The sequence below is a fragment of the Clinocottus analis genome, unplaced genomic scaffold (genome assembly GCF_023055335.1).
Source record: "Clinocottus analis isolate CAN_PGR_092001 unplaced genomic scaffold, fCliAna1.0.p SCAF_10, whole genome shotgun sequence".
In the NCBI taxonomy this organism is placed as follows: Eukaryota; Metazoa; Chordata; class Actinopteri; order Perciformes; family Cottidae; genus Clinocottus; species Clinocottus analis.
In genome coordinates, this window is record NW_027175821.1 from 9,478,130 (window position 1) to 9,496,828 (window position 18,699).

General features: G+C 39.9%; 1 long non-coding RNA gene across 1 annotated transcript in view; it reads left to right on the forward strand.

The window, feature by feature from the left end:
• Positions 1-4,487: 4,487 nt before the first annotated feature.
• The window catches only part of LOC137795179 (uncharacterized), a 49,182-nt gene continuing 34,970 nt past the window's right edge, over positions 4,488-18,699 (forward strand). Inside the window, exon 1 of the long non-coding RNA XR_011078381.1 lies at positions 4,488-4,972. This is a non-coding gene — a long non-coding RNA (uncharacterized lncRNA). The remainder of the gene's footprint in view (positions 4,973-18,699) is intronic.

Consider the following 18,699-nt stretch of genomic DNA (forward strand, 5'->3'; position numbering starts at 1 on the left):
TAGTGCACCAGGAAAACAAGCATTTTTTGCAGTTTATTTGCATTTTGCAGTCAGGGTGAAAACAACTTAAACCCAGGATGAACGGCATGGGGCATCCAGCTGGAAATCAGTCACCTCGGCTGCCTCTGCAGAGAGCTGCTGTTATGGATAATGCTTTAAAATCTGCATTTGAGTTTTCCCACCTCACAGTTCTCTTTCAATAAGGGGGCACTAAAGAGTGATACAATTAATGTATTCGACAAATAGTGTGCATTACAGTAAAAGTGAAAGAGCTACAGTATGTTAGGTGTCTTCGGTGCTCTTTAAAATCTCATGAATGCATGCCTGAAAAAAAGGCATCTCCAGTGGACTTCCAGACATTTAAAAAAGTCATTCCTGTCCAATGTACATTTAACCTATCTGAAAGCAAAAAAAATCATCAAGATCAGATACATGGCAATGACAACACTCTGCAGGTCCCTTACTGCCAATTTCTGACTTTTTCCAATTACTTCTTTGGGCCAATCGAGTGTTATTGGTTGATTTCCTCACTTTTCCTGCCCAACTATTTGCTGCCTCACTTGACTTTTCTCCGACTTCCCACCCATTCTCTTGACCTGCCTCACACTTCTATCAAGAGTCTGATCATCCAGCCAGTCATTTGTTTCTTGCTCCCTCAACCCAACATTGTTTTCACTGCTAGTTTCCTCTCTCATCTCTCTCTCTTCACTTCCACTTCAGCTTCAAAATGCTGAAGTATTCCTCTGGTTTATTATCTGCACTTTTTTATCCTCCGACTGTTCTTACTTCTTCATCTCTTAATCGCTCGCTCACAACTCTCTGTAGACTTTGCATCATGGTTCAGGGTGAGTCTCAGAGCAACCCTCTTATCTGTTTTTCGGGGTGTGACCTAAATTGTTTTGTACAGGCACGGCATGGTTGCCGGTGCCGGAGGTCCTTTTGTTGGGCAATGCTTCAGAAAGCGGCAGTTGAAAACATTCACACAGACAGAAGGGTACAACAGAGAGACAACACAGCCAGTTAATTGTCTCCCTTTGAGCTCCATCACAGGGTCAGGCAGGTTCATACACTAGATGTCAGTCACCCAAACAGCATCAAGACCTTACCAAGGGCAGTGGAATGGTTTCATGGGTTTCACAGTCAGTGCAGAAGTTGAATCATCCTCCTGCTGTCAGTAACAAAAACATAGCAGAAAGGTAAACTAAAGATGAATATTGGAGAGATATGTGTAACCTGTTGGTTAAAGTATAAAAGACCAAAAAGTGCAATGGTATAATACAGAAAGAGAGACATAAAGAGGAGACAAATGGAATTGACCAGGTCTGTTATGCACTATGAATATCCTTAGTGGCAACAATAAACTCTACCTGGGGCACTGGCTTAGATCTTACGTATTCTTTTATCGCACTCTGAGAAATAACTTTCTTCACACGCACCAAGACACAGGGTGTGAAATCTAATCCCTACCTTCTGTTAGCACAGCAGCCACCTGTGAAGATTCCTACCTCTTGCCCTCATCTCCTTCTACAGAAAAACAAATGAATCTCTGGTGGAGAGAGAAAATGAGTGGGGGAAAAAAAGACAAACAAATGAAATACAGCCAGGGGTGCCAGGTTGGCAGCTTATCAGCATCTAGCAACTTCAAAACAACACATGAGGCCAGGTCAAGATGCAAGCTACTGGAGAAAACTGATAGTAAAGCAACTGTTAAAACATAGATAAACCAGTGAGACTGTTTGCACAATTTAAAAAAACACCATAGTAGCTACACAGCAGGTCATACAAGACTAGTAGAATGTAGAAGGCCTGTATTTACTCAAGTACTGCACCACAGTACAATCTGGAGGTACTTGTACCGACTTTAGTATTTACATTTCTATACTACTCCTTCCTTTCTGACAGAAATGTTGCACTTTTGAAAATATTGTAGAAAGAACATTATATGGCTATAGATTAGTGGAACAGGATCAGGTTAAAATATCAAGGGATGAAGCTGAGAAAGTTTTTGACAAGAAGTTTGTTTGTTTAAATTCTCTGCAGTGGTGGAGGAACTTACCATTAATATATCCTTTAGCATTGTGTTTTCGGCCTTGTCAATAGTTTCAGACACAGAGAGAGAACAGAGGTTTTCGAGCCGTCAAGGACACATAGAAAGTGCGTCCATTGGATGGCATTGAACAAGTCAGCACAAACTTTTTGGATAGAGGTCAGATTTATATTTGAAATACAATATGCTCCCCATAGTCCGTTCTTTATTGTCTTCGATGTGCTAGACTGTGTGAGGATGAAGCTGCAACATTGAATATTTAGGCCTTATAGAGCCACTCTGTATTGTCAAGTACTGTATGTGTTGTTATTTGTTTGTGTGTACCAAGTGCCCACAAGAAAAAGCTGTTGTTCAGGGCTATATAGGTTGAATATCTAACACTAGATTATGTTTAACTCACATCAATTGAGAATGACAGAGCAAGGAAAGCAATGGTCGTCCTTTTTTTTTTACAAATAAAAATCACTTGAGTGACAGCATCGACAATAATGTAAACAGAGGTGTTGTGCTTCTTATTAATCACTTGTAGGATTGTAGTTTATCTCGACATGTTGCATTATTCATAAACAGACTAGCAATGCAGCCAGCGTCGCCAGGGAATTCTAGTACTAAAAAGCCAATTGGCCACTGACCACACAATGTACAGTCCTCTGTGGCACTAGGTTCCCAGCCAGCGATGAGTACATGGTGGTAGTACTCTTGCTCTTATACTGGAAACCTGCATCAGGGTTTGGTTATTAGTTTAGGCTATTTGACAGAACACATATTTAGGAATATACTCAGTGTGAGAAGAATATTAAATTAATAAATGAACGTCTAACAACTACATTTTGACAGGGGCCAAAAGATGAGGTATTGGATACATCTTATTTGATATTGCACGTCGGGCATGGTACGTGGTGCCAATTCTAAAACAAATGTGATTGCAATTGACATGAAGTGCGAACAACACGAGCACGACGTTCCAGAATGCATTTGCCAGAAATTGTTGCGAAACTCAAAAATTTAAAATCAAGCAGCAATGGAATGTTATACAAACAGTATAATAGTGTGCAACCTGTTTCTGGCCCACTGTGTCTCTGGGCACAGAGTAGCAGCTGGGGGTTGTAGATACCCTCGGCTGTGTTTTCACGAACAACCCCTATCGTCACGTGCATAACATGTTACAAACCAAAGACCTTTTTTCACGGCAGACATTTTTACGTGCCAGAACAGTCAAAATGCCGGATGTGAAAAGGTCCATTGTCAGGTCTTTTGGAAAGAAGAAGCCTACTTAGGCATCTGTTGCCCTGGTAACTCACGTTTCTGGAAGAAGATATAAAAGAGAGGTTTGAGAACTGGTGGTCTCAATGGGTTTTTTTTTCAATTGTATTGGTGTAGCTCAATATTACGAAGCACAAATGTGACTCAGAGGGTTTTAAAATCTGTACAACATGAGAAAACAGTGTGTTGTTCAGAAAATAGAGAACTGTGTATCCCTTTTTATGAAACTATATGTGAATTGTTCAATGGGCCCCAAGGACAGTAACCTGATAGTTTCCAACAAGCACAATGGTTCTCATTGCATAAACATGGTAAACGGTGGATACTCAATATATCAGCTTTGTATTTGTTTGTGGGGGAAAAAAAAAAAAAAACACATCAATGACTCCAGTAAATTAGAAGCCGCCAGGGAGCCTCTGTCAATCCACAATTATGATTAAATGTAAGCAAACATCTCTCATATTCATCAAATAGGACTATGAGGAGACACTGAATATATATATGAAAAGCGTATTGTGCAGGCTAAAAGCTACTGTGTATAATTACTATTCCGCCTTTGCTTCTGTAGTTTGGCTTAGCAGATAGCTAACAGTAGATCCAGGAAATAATGACCCAGGACTCCAGGGTGGCATTTAGGGTATTTACTTTGCATATTGGATTTTGTAAAACTGTAGAAACAGAACATGAATTTAGCTTACAATCATACCATATACATACAAAGAGAATAATATTAAGCTCTGAATAAACATACATCCATTATGCTGGAAAAGGTAAGTACTCATTAACAACAGAGTCCCTTAACTAATTAGCGTATAAGCTGATTTTAACGTTGTCAACGTGTCAATGCAGAATGCACACGTCAATACAGAAATGCTAATCGCGATTAGCATCACGCATAGCATCGCGATTAGCATCTAAACAATACAACTGTGACGATAAACACACAAAGAATATATCGGGAAAGATGTTTACATGCACATACAGAAGTACTGATAGACTTAAGTCTTTAAATGCTACCAGACAGTAAGTATGACAAATAGCTTCAATATGTCTTCTCAGTTAAATCAGAACAAACTATGGTAAGAGAGGAGGGATAAACGAAGATGCAATTACACTCTGCACCAGTTGCCGTCTCGAATGAGACACAAGACATTGTGGGGCAAAACAATTACTATTCTCTAAGTAAGATATTTTGGAAAGTTCCCATACTTTCACTGGACTGAGCTCTCTGGGTATATATCAGTTCGCTGCTCCTTGTCTGTGTGTGAAACCCAAGATGGCATTGCAAAGAAACACACCTCTTTGAACAGCAAGGTAACTTTGATGAACTTCGACGTGAACAACAGAAAAGCGCCAACAGGAAGTTCTGGATCCGCACCACCAGTATAAGTGAGCTAGGAAGAAGAAATGGCTTCACATATTGTGTTTTGTGCATGTCTGACAGTAATTTTTGGAATAAGAAGGACGGCGGGATGTTTTCGTGACGTCAGGGAACGTATGCCAGCGACACTGTTAGTTACTCGTTTTCCTCCGGCACTAGTTTCATCGACGGACTCTGCAATTCGAGACAAATGGAGGGGACATCTTTTGACCATACACTCGGAGCAGGACAGGGACAAGGGCGACACGAACAACAAGTTCAGCACATGCCACGGACTCAAGGTAGGTTGTATTCAATTTGCACGTCATGGTGGGTACGTTGTGTAGGCCGCCGCGCCACGCGCGTTATTAAAAGTAGGCCGATACTTGTTGCGACTTTTTAAAACTTGTGCCACTACAACCAGGCCTGCTAGCACGAGCTTGAGCAAACCGTAATGTCTTATTATCTGGGTGAGACTACGAGAAATACGCGCCGCAGCGAACAGCTGTGCGTCGGGAGGGCGTGACTTAAGACCATTGAGTGACAGTCACGTTCAATGCGTGAGACTTGAGAGCCCCAATACCTCCGTCGCTCTGCTCCTCTCTGCCGGCGGTCCCCCAGTTGCGGACACAGTCCCGCGACTGTCTGTTTGGGGTAAACAGGAGGTCTATGCAGCGAATAGGTTTACAGATGCGCTCCTCAGCGCCATCTATCGTCGGGGAGTTTGAAAAGGAACGAACGCGCCCCAGACTTTTTTTTTGGCGTGAGATATTATTGGTTGTGTGGCGTGTGAGCGTGTGAAAACATGAAAAAGCGTGTGTCACACGGCGAAAGCGTGAGAGTTGGTGGCTCTGATTTACATTGTAGTATATTCGGTCCAAACGTTTGGGGCTCTGTGTGTAATTTTGATAAGTCAACCAGGACCAGAACTGAACTGTTGAACACTTTTCGTTTATTTGGAGATTGAGTAACATTTATTGGAAAGGAAAGCCAGGCGTGGTCCATCATGAAGCGTATACTCTTTTCATGTTTTTTGATCTAAGGATTGCTTGTAGTCGTTTGTCATGTGAGACAGCATTGTTCTCTCCTTTTATTTGCTGTTTTTTTTCAAATTATTTTTTAATACATATGTGTTTGCTTTCCCCCCAGAATAACTTTTTTTAAATGAATAAAGTGTGTATTTTACTGCAGGTTGTCAGGGCCATGTTTTGTTTGACTTAGTATCAGCTATAACTGAATGCAATATGCAATCAAGAAAATGAAATCATTCTTGCATAACAGCCAGTACGTATCTTTCATTGTTCAAGGTTTTTCCTGCATCCATTCATTCACTGTACTTCCTTTGCTCTGTCCTTAACAGAGCCTTAATACAACTTCCTATCTCCCACACATCTGTATCTCCTTGAGGTGTGTGTGTGTGTGTTTGTGTGAGTGCTCCTGTAAGATAAACACTAGTTATGAGGGTTTACAGCCTTAGGATGTACTCTCTGAATTATTTACTGGTGTTTTGCATGCTTATTGACATAATTATATTGTTGTGTGCCATTATAAGTAGTGCAACATTTTTGTTTAAACACATTATTAAAAAAAAAACAATACAAAACCCATTGTTAAATAATGATGGTGCATTGTGTGATGAACTACAGCTTGTAGTTTTTCTTCTACTCTCCGAGACAAGCAGCTTGTCCTTGCGTATTTGTCTTGTGCTCCCACCAGAGTAAGGCAAGAAAAGCCACGTAAATAGGAGATGGGCAGAGGAGGCGGGACGTGAGATCACTGGACTGGGCAATGATGGATATCAAAGTTATTGACAGCACATAAATGGGGGAGAAAGAGTGTGAAGATAAGTGACTATAAAAGACAGTTTTGGCTTTTCTAGTCTTCTGACCACTCAAAGTGCTTTCACAATACTTGTTGCCATCATTCACCCATTCACACCCTGATGAGAGGGGTTAAGGTTCCCCCTGTCCATTAGGAGTACCTAACATCCATACACACATTTATACTCCGATGGCATAGCTACAAGAGCAATTTTGCGGTTAAGTGTCTTGCCCAAAGACACATCGACATGGGCTAGCGGAGCCGAGGATCAAACCGTTGATCCCCTGATTAAAGGCTGACCCTGCTCACCACTGAGACACAGTCACCATAAATGACCATAATGCATATGAAAAAGAAACAGACAGAAGCACATAAAAAAACACGGTCTGAACTCAGCCATGTGAAGTTTGAAAAAGAGATGGATGTGGAGATGTTGTTGTTTCTTGGAGACAAAAAGGAAATTCAGAGAATAGAAGCAGAGATGCATGTAATGCTGTTGACACAGTCCAAGATCTGGAAATAGATCTTGTTTCTCATCTACTCCAGTAACTCTCACAGCCAAGCTCTCAGCAAACCAAACACATAATTATAGTTTCTAGTGAACAAAGATGGGTAGAAATAATTAGGCAGTATCCAAGTTGGTAAAAAGTTTTCTCCATTACGCTCTGTTAGCCCCATCATTCAACGTCACACTAATGGACAGAATTAGATAAAGGGAGGGTTGTCATTAATTGGCAGCGGCGTTCCTTTTGTATTAAATGAGCTTGATGGTCATCAAGATTCCTATAAACGCTTTCTCATCAGAGAGAGAGATAAGAAAATAACCTTTAAGGCAGAATGCTAGTATTTGTGTTTGAATTTGTCCACGATATGACCGTATTAGATCAGTACAATTAAAATGTCTCTACAATCTGCGTTTACAGAGGGATTGTTAGAGGGTCTCCCAGTTGCAGTTCTATGGCTTCAGCATCTCCCCAATCACACAGCGTCGCTGCTAAATCATTAGCACCGCTGCTAAACGATTAGCACCGCTGCTAAGTGATTAGGGCCGCTGCTATATAAAAAAATCCCCAATTGTAATAAGTTTGCTATCTCTACTTAAAGCAGCCAGAGTTGGGACAAGCAAGGATTATAGATGGAACACCCCGAGACCGTGACACCATTTTTAACAGTCTGCTATTGGTTGTTTGAAAGCTTGGAAGCTCACACATGGAGCTCAGATAGGGCATGTACAGACAATATTGTTCGTACTGGTTACAGACAAACTCAGAAGTGAACGATCGGTCTTTTTAACTGAGCTAGACCAAAGGATATTTGGTTAAAACAGATCGGGATGCAGCTTTGTCCTTACTGTTGTGTGTGTTGCGTGTGCTGGAAGCAACGTAATGCAGCCCCAGTGCTTTTTACGTGGTCGGAGCACTGTGCTGGACTCAGTTTAAAGAGTTATCTGTAGCATTGTTTGTTATTGTTTAAACTGTAATGGTATTATTAAGTACTCATATCAGTACTCAAATGTGAATGCTTTCTTTTGTACTTCCGAAAAGAAAAGGTTTCTGGGCATCCCTAGTTTTTTTTATTTGAAATAATTCATTAAGTTAGATAAATAAATAAATATACCTGTTTTGCTCCAGCAGCACATCTACATTAAATCACACATATATTATTGGAGTAAGATTATTACATTTTTCAAGACATGACAAATACACCTTGAATTGTGTATCATACTGGGAAAAATTTTGATTGTGGAATGTGGATCTGGTAAAGATAAGTATTGAATTGTCTAAAAAAGGAGATGTACACATAAATATAAGATTGATAAATAGACCTCTGGGATGTTGGGAACATCCTATCAAAAGAGAATGCATATATTCATGAACTCATAAGAAACAAAAAAAAGATGAAATTATATAATTCTAGATAAAACAACATCAATTGTTCATAATCCCTACGGGGAAATTTGGCTCATTGTCTTTGCATCACTTAACATTTCAGAGGAAGGCCGAGGCAAGCATCATCAATGTGGAAAATACTTTTTCCCTTTCGTTCCTGTCTCTTTATCAAAAACACACTCAGAGGCAACTTGTTTAAATATCTTCCTTACACAGGGCTGAATTGTCTACAAATAAGCAGTGGATCTAACAAGATAATCCCTCCATGCTGATGGGTAGGTAGTGCTGTTAATTGAATATATCAGATTGTTTGTGTGTCACTGCATAGTTATTGTCTTTCTTTCTTTTGTAGTCAAGACAGGAATGTATTTCTGCTCTCTCCCCATTTTACCTCCCACACAAGTCAAGAGTCAAGTGTAAACACATGAATTCAAATTATATTAGGACACATGCCAGCACTTATCACAGATACCACACAAGTGTGAGGTCGATCACGCACACCCACAAAAAGAACAATGGAGTCTGTTGCCCCCCATGTGGGCGAGAGGAAGTCGGTAACCATAACAATCTATTCTTTCTGTGTATACTTTCTTGTGGATTGTATTTCTCTTCCAGAATCTCTCCATCCATCTACTGAAATCCTATTTTCATGACATACAATAAGACACACGCACTCACTCAGTCACTGCTCCCTGTAGCTGCCAGAGAGCCAGATGAAGGAGTGAGGAAAAAATACAACTGAGTGTAGGGGGAAATCATTTGATTCGCAAGACGTCCTGAAGGATAACCAGAGCGTGCACATGTGTATTTGTGGTTTTGCAGCTGTTAGCTTTAAACCTTTTTCTAGTGTTTTAGAGATCAGCCAGAACATCGCACGTGAAAGCAGTAAAAGTTCAACCCAGTGTCCACTGAATAATGATCTCATGCAGCTGTTCTGCATTGGTATATAACTGCATGTTTAGTGGCAACATTTAGTGCCCATCCAAAAAGTTGTTGAGATGTTAAAAGATGAACTATGTTATGGTGTACAAGTCCATTAATTTTTACTTTCAACAAACAAGTATGAATGGTTTTTGGAAACTTTTTATGTCCACAGGATGGCATTAATGAAAGGGCTGTACCATCATACCATCCATCCTTCTGGCACATTCATAAATATTATTTTAAATGGGTGGCTCATTTACATTTTAGCACTGAAGTCAGAATTTGGCTAACGTGATGGAAAATGATTAATTTACAAATATCAGATTTGCGACTGTAAGGAGAGAAATGCTAAAATTGATTCCTTTTTCATGAAACGTTAATAATACTAATACAACAGAACATTTGCAAACCACACCCGGCTTTCACATCTTGAACTGTTACAGTAATTTAACAGTATTCCTCCCCTCCTGGGTACGTGTGGGAAGGAAGAAATTCTGTGGGAAGAAATCCAATTACGAACCTCTTCCAAGAGGAAATAATGAAAATTCAAATGGGTTATGTAAATTCTGCCTGTTAAGTGGCTGGGGACAAGTGGGCAAGTATGATATTGTGCACAGATGCACACATGCACGTTACCCATTTTACTTCTCAACACTTTCATTTTCAATATTGTAATCTGAATCCATCATTTCCGCCTTGTCGCCTATTTGATAGCGCTACTAATGTTGCTTAATGAAATTTGTTGACAAAGGAACGGCACTCTGTCCTGTTCTCAATATATTGAATTAGCTGTCTGGGGAGTGAGGAGGCGAGGGAGAAAACCCAGGAGATAGATGATCTCCCCCAGTCACTGTCGGCACATGGAGAACCTCTGAGAATCTCTCAGTCTCTCCCCCTCTCTGGATTAATATGGTTTCTGTGCGCTGCTCACTGACTTAATGCAGCATGAAAATTGAAGAGTTAAAAAAGGAAGACAAAGACAGACGGTTAAAAAAATGAATGGCACTAAAGAATAGGCAGTAGATAAACAATAAAAAGACAGAGCAGAGGATGAAGTAGAGAAAGGGAGAGACGAGTGGACAAGCGATATAAGCTAATGAGAGGCAGAGTCTGGATGAAATATGAGGGCAGAATGTGAGGGATGGCAACCACAAGAGGGGGGAGAGGAGAATGAGGGTGATGCATACACTTTAAAAGAAAGCACCAAAAGAGTTGGGAAGAAATGGTTCAGAAAAACAGCCATGACGTAAAAAATATTTGACAGTAAAAAAACTGAAGTAGTATAGGGATTGGGTCTGTGAACTCTCTAGATGAGGGCACTTCCATATTAATACTACTTGGAGTATAAAGGTCAAGGTTGTGTGTGTATCTAATCAAAAATGATGGAAGAAAATCAGGATCTGTCCTCACTGTGAGCCCCGTTGTGATTTTAAGCGAGGCCAGAGGGACTCGTTAGTATGACAGTAAACTGAACCTAGACTTTGAAAATGTATCACGTGTTATCACTCACACACTACTGGTCTTATTTATTCTGTTTCTTCTCTTTCGATCATTTCCTTGAGAGAAGTGGAACAACCCTGATCCTCTTCCTGCCCCTCGCCTTCTTTTAAAGCAGTGGTTCTCAACTGGTCTGGCTCCGGGACCCACCATCACGCTTAATGACAAGCCGCGACCCAAATCGAGGATAATTCTCAACGTCTCCAATGTATTTAATGAAAACTCAAACTGGAATACGCTGCTGAAAACATGGAGGAACGAGCCTCCGAAAAAAAACACTACGCTGCATAAACGTCCCATCAAAATAAAATCACGGTATTTAAAAAAAAAGAAAAGAAAAAATTAAATTCTTTCTTTCCCCCAATTTTTTAATTTTTTTCAACCAAAGGCCCGCGACCCATTAAAAACGGGTCCACGACCCATCAGTTTAGAACCACTGTTTTAAAGCACTATGGTCCTCAGCACTTCAATCTGCCTTCCTTTTTTTGTCTTGGTTGAGGACATGACAAGATGTGTGCTCGAGATTGTTTTGGAGGCTGAGATTCATTGGTCATTTTATCATAATAAAAATGACTGAAGGGGAATGGAGGAGGAAGGGGGCGGCGTCAAGGGAGTGACAACAGGAGATAGCGAGAGTAAGCGTGAATTGAATGAAGGGTGTAAGGGAGAGGAGTATGAGAGGTTGGTTGAGGTAAAGAAAAGGTTTACCTCACAGGAAGTACAAGTAGGCAAAGTAAAGTCTACACAATAGGATGTGAACAAATGCTGATTTTTATCAGGCACAATACAGTTTCACAGACGTACAAGCATTCCAAAGGGTTAATTTACAAAAAGATTGTACTTTATGTATAAGATGTATTCCATTCAATAAGAAAGTTGAAAAGCTTTCATACGAAGACAAGGAGATGAGACGATTTGATAAGATGAATGAAATACCAACACACACACACATGCACATGTACAGTACAGTAAAGAGCTGCAGCTGGATAGCTGGACTATTGGCAGTACACATATCATCTGTAATGATTTTCACCTTTTCAGTAATGCCATCCTGGTGTGAGGTTGTCAAACCCAGCTTACACACATATGTCCCCACCCGCCCTCCGGATTTCCAAGTCTATTTAGTTCCACCACACTTTTGTAATGAACTGAAAATATTTTTACACTTCTCAACAGGGGGGCTGGCTGTACTCTCCAGGTGCATTTCCTTGGCAGTGACCACCACTAGTTCAGCTTGTGAAAGGAACGTGGCTGGTGGCTCTGGCCGTGTCCGGCTTACAGCGCCCTTTGCCCGGGCTTCGCCGCTCCTTGCCGTAATGATAGTGCTCGCTCGTCTTGAAATAACCACCCCGGTTTTGTTTATCATGCTTTGTGACCGTGACTTTGTAAAAGTACTTAAGTCCTGCATTAAAAATGTAAAAAGAAAAGTACAATTTAATTTTTTTTTTTTTTTACCAAAAGTAAATATTACAATCGGCCTATATTATTGAATTATAATTATTGAGGCACTAAATTTAGACATAATTTTATAAACCTAAGGATTAGGCTATATACTTCTTAATATTATAGGTTATTATTTGATGCATATTTTGTATTACAAATCTGAATTGGGAAAGTAGCCTGACTAGTAACTAATATTGTCAAATAAATGTAGTTAAACTTAAAATTAGAATGTTTCTCTTGAAATGTAGTGAAGCAGAAGTATACAATTACATAAAATTTAAATCTGCACTTAAGTAAAAGTATTGTTACAGATCCAGCCCCTTAAGTTTGCTCTCAAAGTACAACATCTTGATGCATTCAACTATAAAATGTATGTAAAATTGATCTGGGAGAGCATGCCCCCTAAACGCTCTCGAGGGTCTGATTTTCACCCACATAGTCTCACAAAATCCTGTGGGAAACTGTGACAACTTTAATGCTTCTCCAGCAATCGTCACAGGGGCTAAATAAACAATGTAATAGTGTTGCGTTCTCTGTTTGGTGATGTAAAAATATTTCAGCATCCATGAGCCTCAGTGGCCAGTGATGGAAGCTGTGAAATCAGAGTTTGAGCATACATTTTCTTTGTTGCATCATTGTTGCTGAATTCATACAAAACTGAACCAGAATCCAGAATTATTTTTGACCCGCTGAAGTTCAAAGAACAATTCTTAGCTTCTGCCCACCATTAGCAGTGTGTGCAACCAGCCTGCTGATTAGGCTCCATGTTTCATGCACAGTGCTCTAATGTCTGGCCCATATCGTAGTGTTTCTGCCAAATTGAATATAAATACAAATTGAATAATTTACCATTCAAGTTAAAAAAAACAAACTTTAAACAATCTTTACATCCTCTTACTCCCGGTGCTTTTGTTGACCGTCAACCTACAGTTTTGACTTATTAACTGACTTATTATAACTATGTAAACCCCATGTGTATCTCTTCCTCAAGAATCTAAATTAATAAAATATTGAAAGTTAGAGAACATTTATTATTTTACATTGAAAGAAAATCACTATCGCTACGCTTCCACAGGCAAACATGTTAGTTCAGAAACCAATTGTTTTTTGTATTTCAACAAGCTTTAAGAGGTGGAACAAATAAATGAAATGGCAGCAACAGACACAAAATTTAGAATTATTTCATACAAATGAAGTGAAGATGAGAAAGGAACGGAGCTGGGGATCCAGCTAACATCAGGCAGTGGACTTTTGATCCGTGGTCACGGTGAACTTCAGTCTCACACGCAAAGTCAGATGTGTGTGAATGAAAAAAACACTTCTCTAAAAATAACTACAGAAAGAGCCAAACTTAAAAATAAAATGCAACTAGATGATTGAAAACATATTTACAGATGCACAGACTACTTTGATTCACTCCATTATGATAACTACATCTTCAAAGTCAAATTTATGATGACTCTTGTATACATGTATCAAAAACATCTGCTGAATTATAGTTTTTCTCCCGTTATTGAATGTAACTGAATCACACAGCTGGTGTTTGTGGGCTCCAGACATCAACTAAATACCGCTCAGCCCCTCCTTTTCCAAACGTGTTGAAAGACTACGGTGGCCGCTGATAGGAATGTATCTTTAGGACTTTTCAATATCGACATATCCAACATGTCTTAATCGGAAAGGGCTTATTTAGGAATGAGCACTGCAGAGGTTGAAGGTTATGCAGCATAGGCCACACAATAGTAACACAAGAATGATATTATCGAGTATGTTCAAATGAAGTATATGGACTGAAGTGTAGACAAACCGTTCTTTGACCATGAAGCCGAATGTTACTCTACAATTGTCTGATTTATCAGTGAAGCGCATGAACTACTCTGCAGAATGAATTCTCTAGTGTGAATGGGTCCCGCTCTGTATCTGCCGTATGAAATTGCTTTAAAAATGTCGATCTTGTCTTGAGTCATATATCTGGTCCGCATCCAGCCAAGTCATTGCCTCTTCCTCTCCTCGCGGTTCTCATACTTTAAGGACTGAAGTAACATCACATAACTTTAATATTGTGTGTTTTTATTTTGAAATTTTACAGATTTTAATGCTGCGGTGAAAAGACTACTAAATAAAATAGCAATGCGCTGGAGACACAAACAAGCACTCACACCTCAAACAAACAAGTGGATCTTCCTCAAAGCATCACATCAAGGCTCCTGCAGTAATTTCATTCACCGGATAGACCGACTCTTTTTGTCGCCTACAGCCCTAATAAACCCTAATTTGTAATACACAAACGCAATATGATAGGTAGATAGATAAATATATACTCTATTCATCCCCAGGGGGGAATTTGTTTGTGGAAGCAGCAGGCAAGTTACAGAGTAAAATACTGGAATAATATTGTGCGTGTAAACGTAGTCTCTGTCTGCGACAAAACCAAGTTTGTGTTGCACACATCAATAAAAGCCCTCCAAAAGATTCAGAACAGATATTAAGATTGGAGCCAATTATATTTCATAGTCCATGTACAGCAATACACACCAGTGAAGCCCAACTCCCTGTTAGTCAACTTTGAATCACATGATTTTTCTCTTTAGCTCCTGAGCCGAAATGATAAAGTCAATTTTTATTACTTCACAGCAATTTCACCGTTCCTTCTGTTCTCCGTGCCGGTTGCCTTGACTACGCTATCACATTGGGACGGTGGGGGGCTTTAAATGAAGTAAGGTCTTCTGTTGTTGATGAATGAGAAGACGCGATGCCAAATCAACAGTCGAGTTTGTTTGCGTATTTGTTTGTGTGTTTGTGTGCACCTGTGTGTAATGAATGTGAGAATTCTTCATCGGAGGCTGTGAAAAGAGGAACAGCGTGGAAGAAGTCAATGGTGTGTGTGTGTGTGTGTGTGTGTGTGTGTGTGTGTGTGTGTGTGTGTGTGTGTCTAATCACCACATGGCACCTTGAATGGCAGCAGCAGAGGGACGGAGGTATCAAAACATGGACGCACATGAATTCCAACAATGTGTGTGACGACCGTCCATTACAGGGTTAATGAGGAGACTGACGGCCGCGGGGTGTTGTCATGGCGGAGTAGACGGACACAGATGGCAGCGAGTTGGCAGATCTGTCGAGAAAACTTCCAAGTAAACTTCTGATACAAGTACACGCACAACGGTTTTGATTAATACACAGAATTTACCTAATAGAAGGACGAGGATGTTGTAAATCCTCTCCGCTGTAATAAAGCCCTTTGGCATTGGATGGGAACGCTTCACTCGCTTTTTTAATCATTTAGGCTCGTCCCACATTTACATTTCAACATTTTAAGTACTGACAGAAGTGTAGACATGATACGTAACTCTCCATTATCATGAAGCCCAATGTTACTGTACAATTCTTTGGTTCATCAGTAAAGTGTATGAACTACACTGCAGACTGGATTCTCTACTAACGGTGACAAACACAGTGATGGCTGACTCATACCAACAGCTCCAGTGTGGCGTGAATGTGCATCAGCAGGTCTGCGTTACATCTTGTGTATGTGATTCCTCTATCCTCATTGCACTGCTTTTTTTAATAAACTACGATAATACGGTCACAGGTCACATCTCTCACTCAAGTCCAGGCGCTGACTCCCTTCCTCTTCCTCTCCGTACAGCTCTCTTACTCATAGAACTGGAGTTAACGTACATCCAGGAGATCATAGTTAGTTTTTTTTTCTCGCAAATATGTAAAATGTCATCCGTTTAAACACAAGTTGTTTTTTTGTTTTTTGCCACTTCAATGTAGAAGATTGTGATGGTTATTGTAATTTCCGTGATATCTGCTGCCTTGCTCAACACAAAACGCCAAAGTAGCACATTGTTTTTATTAATTTGTTTTATTGGGGATGAGATTAAAAACAATAACTCTTCTGATAATTGCTGAAAATCTAATTTTTTTTAAAATTCTAGATGAATTTAAAGTGATTTAACTGTTTGCAAGTAGATAATAAACCTGCCAAGGCTGGTGAACGTTAAAAATAAAATGTCATTCTTATTTCACATTTACAAGTTTAGGTTCAAGGCAAATTGTTTTTTGATTGATTTAAATATTTGTGCAAAACTACTCTTCAACCACAGTTATGATAATATGAATCTAAAATTCCTGTAGAGGCTTTTCATATTCATGTCTAGTGAAGTTCAGATTATGTTAGTAAGGTCAGTACAACACAGCTATGCAGATGTAGTTGTGTCTAGAAATGTCTGGTTCTCAAGGGAACTGTAGTCACACACTCACACTTCTCAACACACACACCTGTTTATCAGTGTATTGACATTAGAGAGAAGCAGACTGGACGTTGCACGTCTCTTTCTGTGAGAAAAGATGAGAACACGGGATTCTCCTCCTCCTGACAGGATAGAGCGAATCAGATGTTAGGACGAGGAGAGACGAACCTGTGACGATAAACTGTGTATGAAAAGGCCCCACTTCCATTTGTGGGGCAGTTGTTCTTCTGCCTACATGAAAGTTAGTTGTTCAACTGCAACGCTTGTTACTTTACCTGTGATTGAGAAAATAAATTACGGAATAGAGAGAAGTTGTCGAACTGAATTCTTCTGGAGGCTACACCAGGCTTCCAATATTGATACACGCTAACAATTAACAGTGATTCTTGATTCTTTATCCAAACAACAATCATAGACCTGAATGATGATGGATTTATCCTTTAATGATGAACAGAAGTAATGCAAGTCATTGCTGGGGGACTCTGTTAATCTGTGACAAAGTAGGAATATAAGTTAGAAAGGTTAGTGTGGGTGGGTGTGGGTTATTTGGTGTGTCATTTTTGCTTAAGTGTGTGCATTTTCCTGTGACACAGTGCGTTTTCTTAGGGTTCACTGGGTAGTTCTATGACTTTCTGACAGCTGATGTGGAAAGAGGGGCATAGGGTGTGTGCCAGTGGAGGGCTGCAGCAAATATTGTGTCGAGGGGTGACTGCATTTTGCAGCCTGCCAGGACCAGGTCAGTGGTAAACGGCGAAAGCACCGTTTTGTTTTAGCCAATTGCACGGAAATTACATTCAGAAGGGCTCCAGCGAGCTGACAGATTTAAGCCCAGGACCTTCCTGCTTTGAGATGACCACACTAACCACTGAGTCACTGTGTGCACTGAGGCAATGAATATTTCACAGTTATATAAGAGTTGGACCAGCCAACCACTTACTTCACATGGAAACTATTGTAAAAAGGCATTAATAATAATTCAATAATATTTTATAGATATATGCAATACCCCTATTTGGGCCTTTTTATAAATGGACTCAGATGGTGAGCTGACACATTATTGTCAGAGACAGCCAGCATCCTGTCAAGATTCTCCTGTTTGTACAAAATGATCTAAAATGACAACGATGGAATTAAGTTTTGCAAACTCCTCATGAGAAGGCCTGTTTCAGTTTGTAAGATGTCAATGTGAAAGATTAATCTCTCAAATTAAAATTTAATTAGTGTTTGTAGAAAAAAAGACAATCCTGGGGAACAATTTCTCTTTTTGTTTCTGGTACTGTGGGTAAAGCCATGTGCATTGTAATGCGCCTCAGGGGGCTTTTTGATTCTTTAATGTTGTTTTTTGGAAGGAACTCACACTGAACTGTGTCATCTGTGTACTGCTACACCCCGAATATCAATACATTTTCCAACAGACTGTGAATCCTGTGTTTGTTTGTTGAGCTACATTGATGATATCATTAGAAGTAAACTTGAAAGACTAATGGTAACGTCACACCGTTTGTTTTTCTCTCTGAAGTTTATCTTTCACTGTCAGCTGAAAACGTTCTCATGTTCCTATTTTGGTTTCTTCTAAGTAACCTCAGGGTGGATGAAGGTTTCAGGCTTGGATGTCAAAAGGTACAGATTGTAAAGTGAAAGGATTTCAGGCTTGGTTCAAAGATTGGATTAGTTTTGCTCATTTTCATAGCAAACATTTTAACATGTCCAACGAGCTCAACTGTTTAATCAACTGTTTGAGTTGTGACCTGTATTTTGTTACCAAAAGGGAGTCCTCTCTACAACATACAACTTTCTTTTTCAGCTGGGGATTTGTGTTACATAATAGTCATCATTGCCCTACACAATTTCATGGAGGCAGGTCTTATCCCCGACTAGCCTATCAGAGACGAACACCATGGAGGAAAGAAACACAAATGCAAGAATATTGGTGAGCTGCAGATTGGCGAGTCAGAGTTGGACAATAAGGAGGGCTAATGCCAGGATTTGAATATGGCAACCACCCGAGTCCTCACGGTATTAAGTGCGACATTCTTCTTGTGTTTGCATGGGTTTTAATCTGGATGTGCTAAACTCGTCCTACATGTAACCATCACGAAAAGCTGAAATGTCGCACAGGTTTGATGTGTTAGTTCTTTTGCTGTGAAACAAGCAGACTAACCATCAGACTAAAGAAACCTTTCTATTTTTTATTTT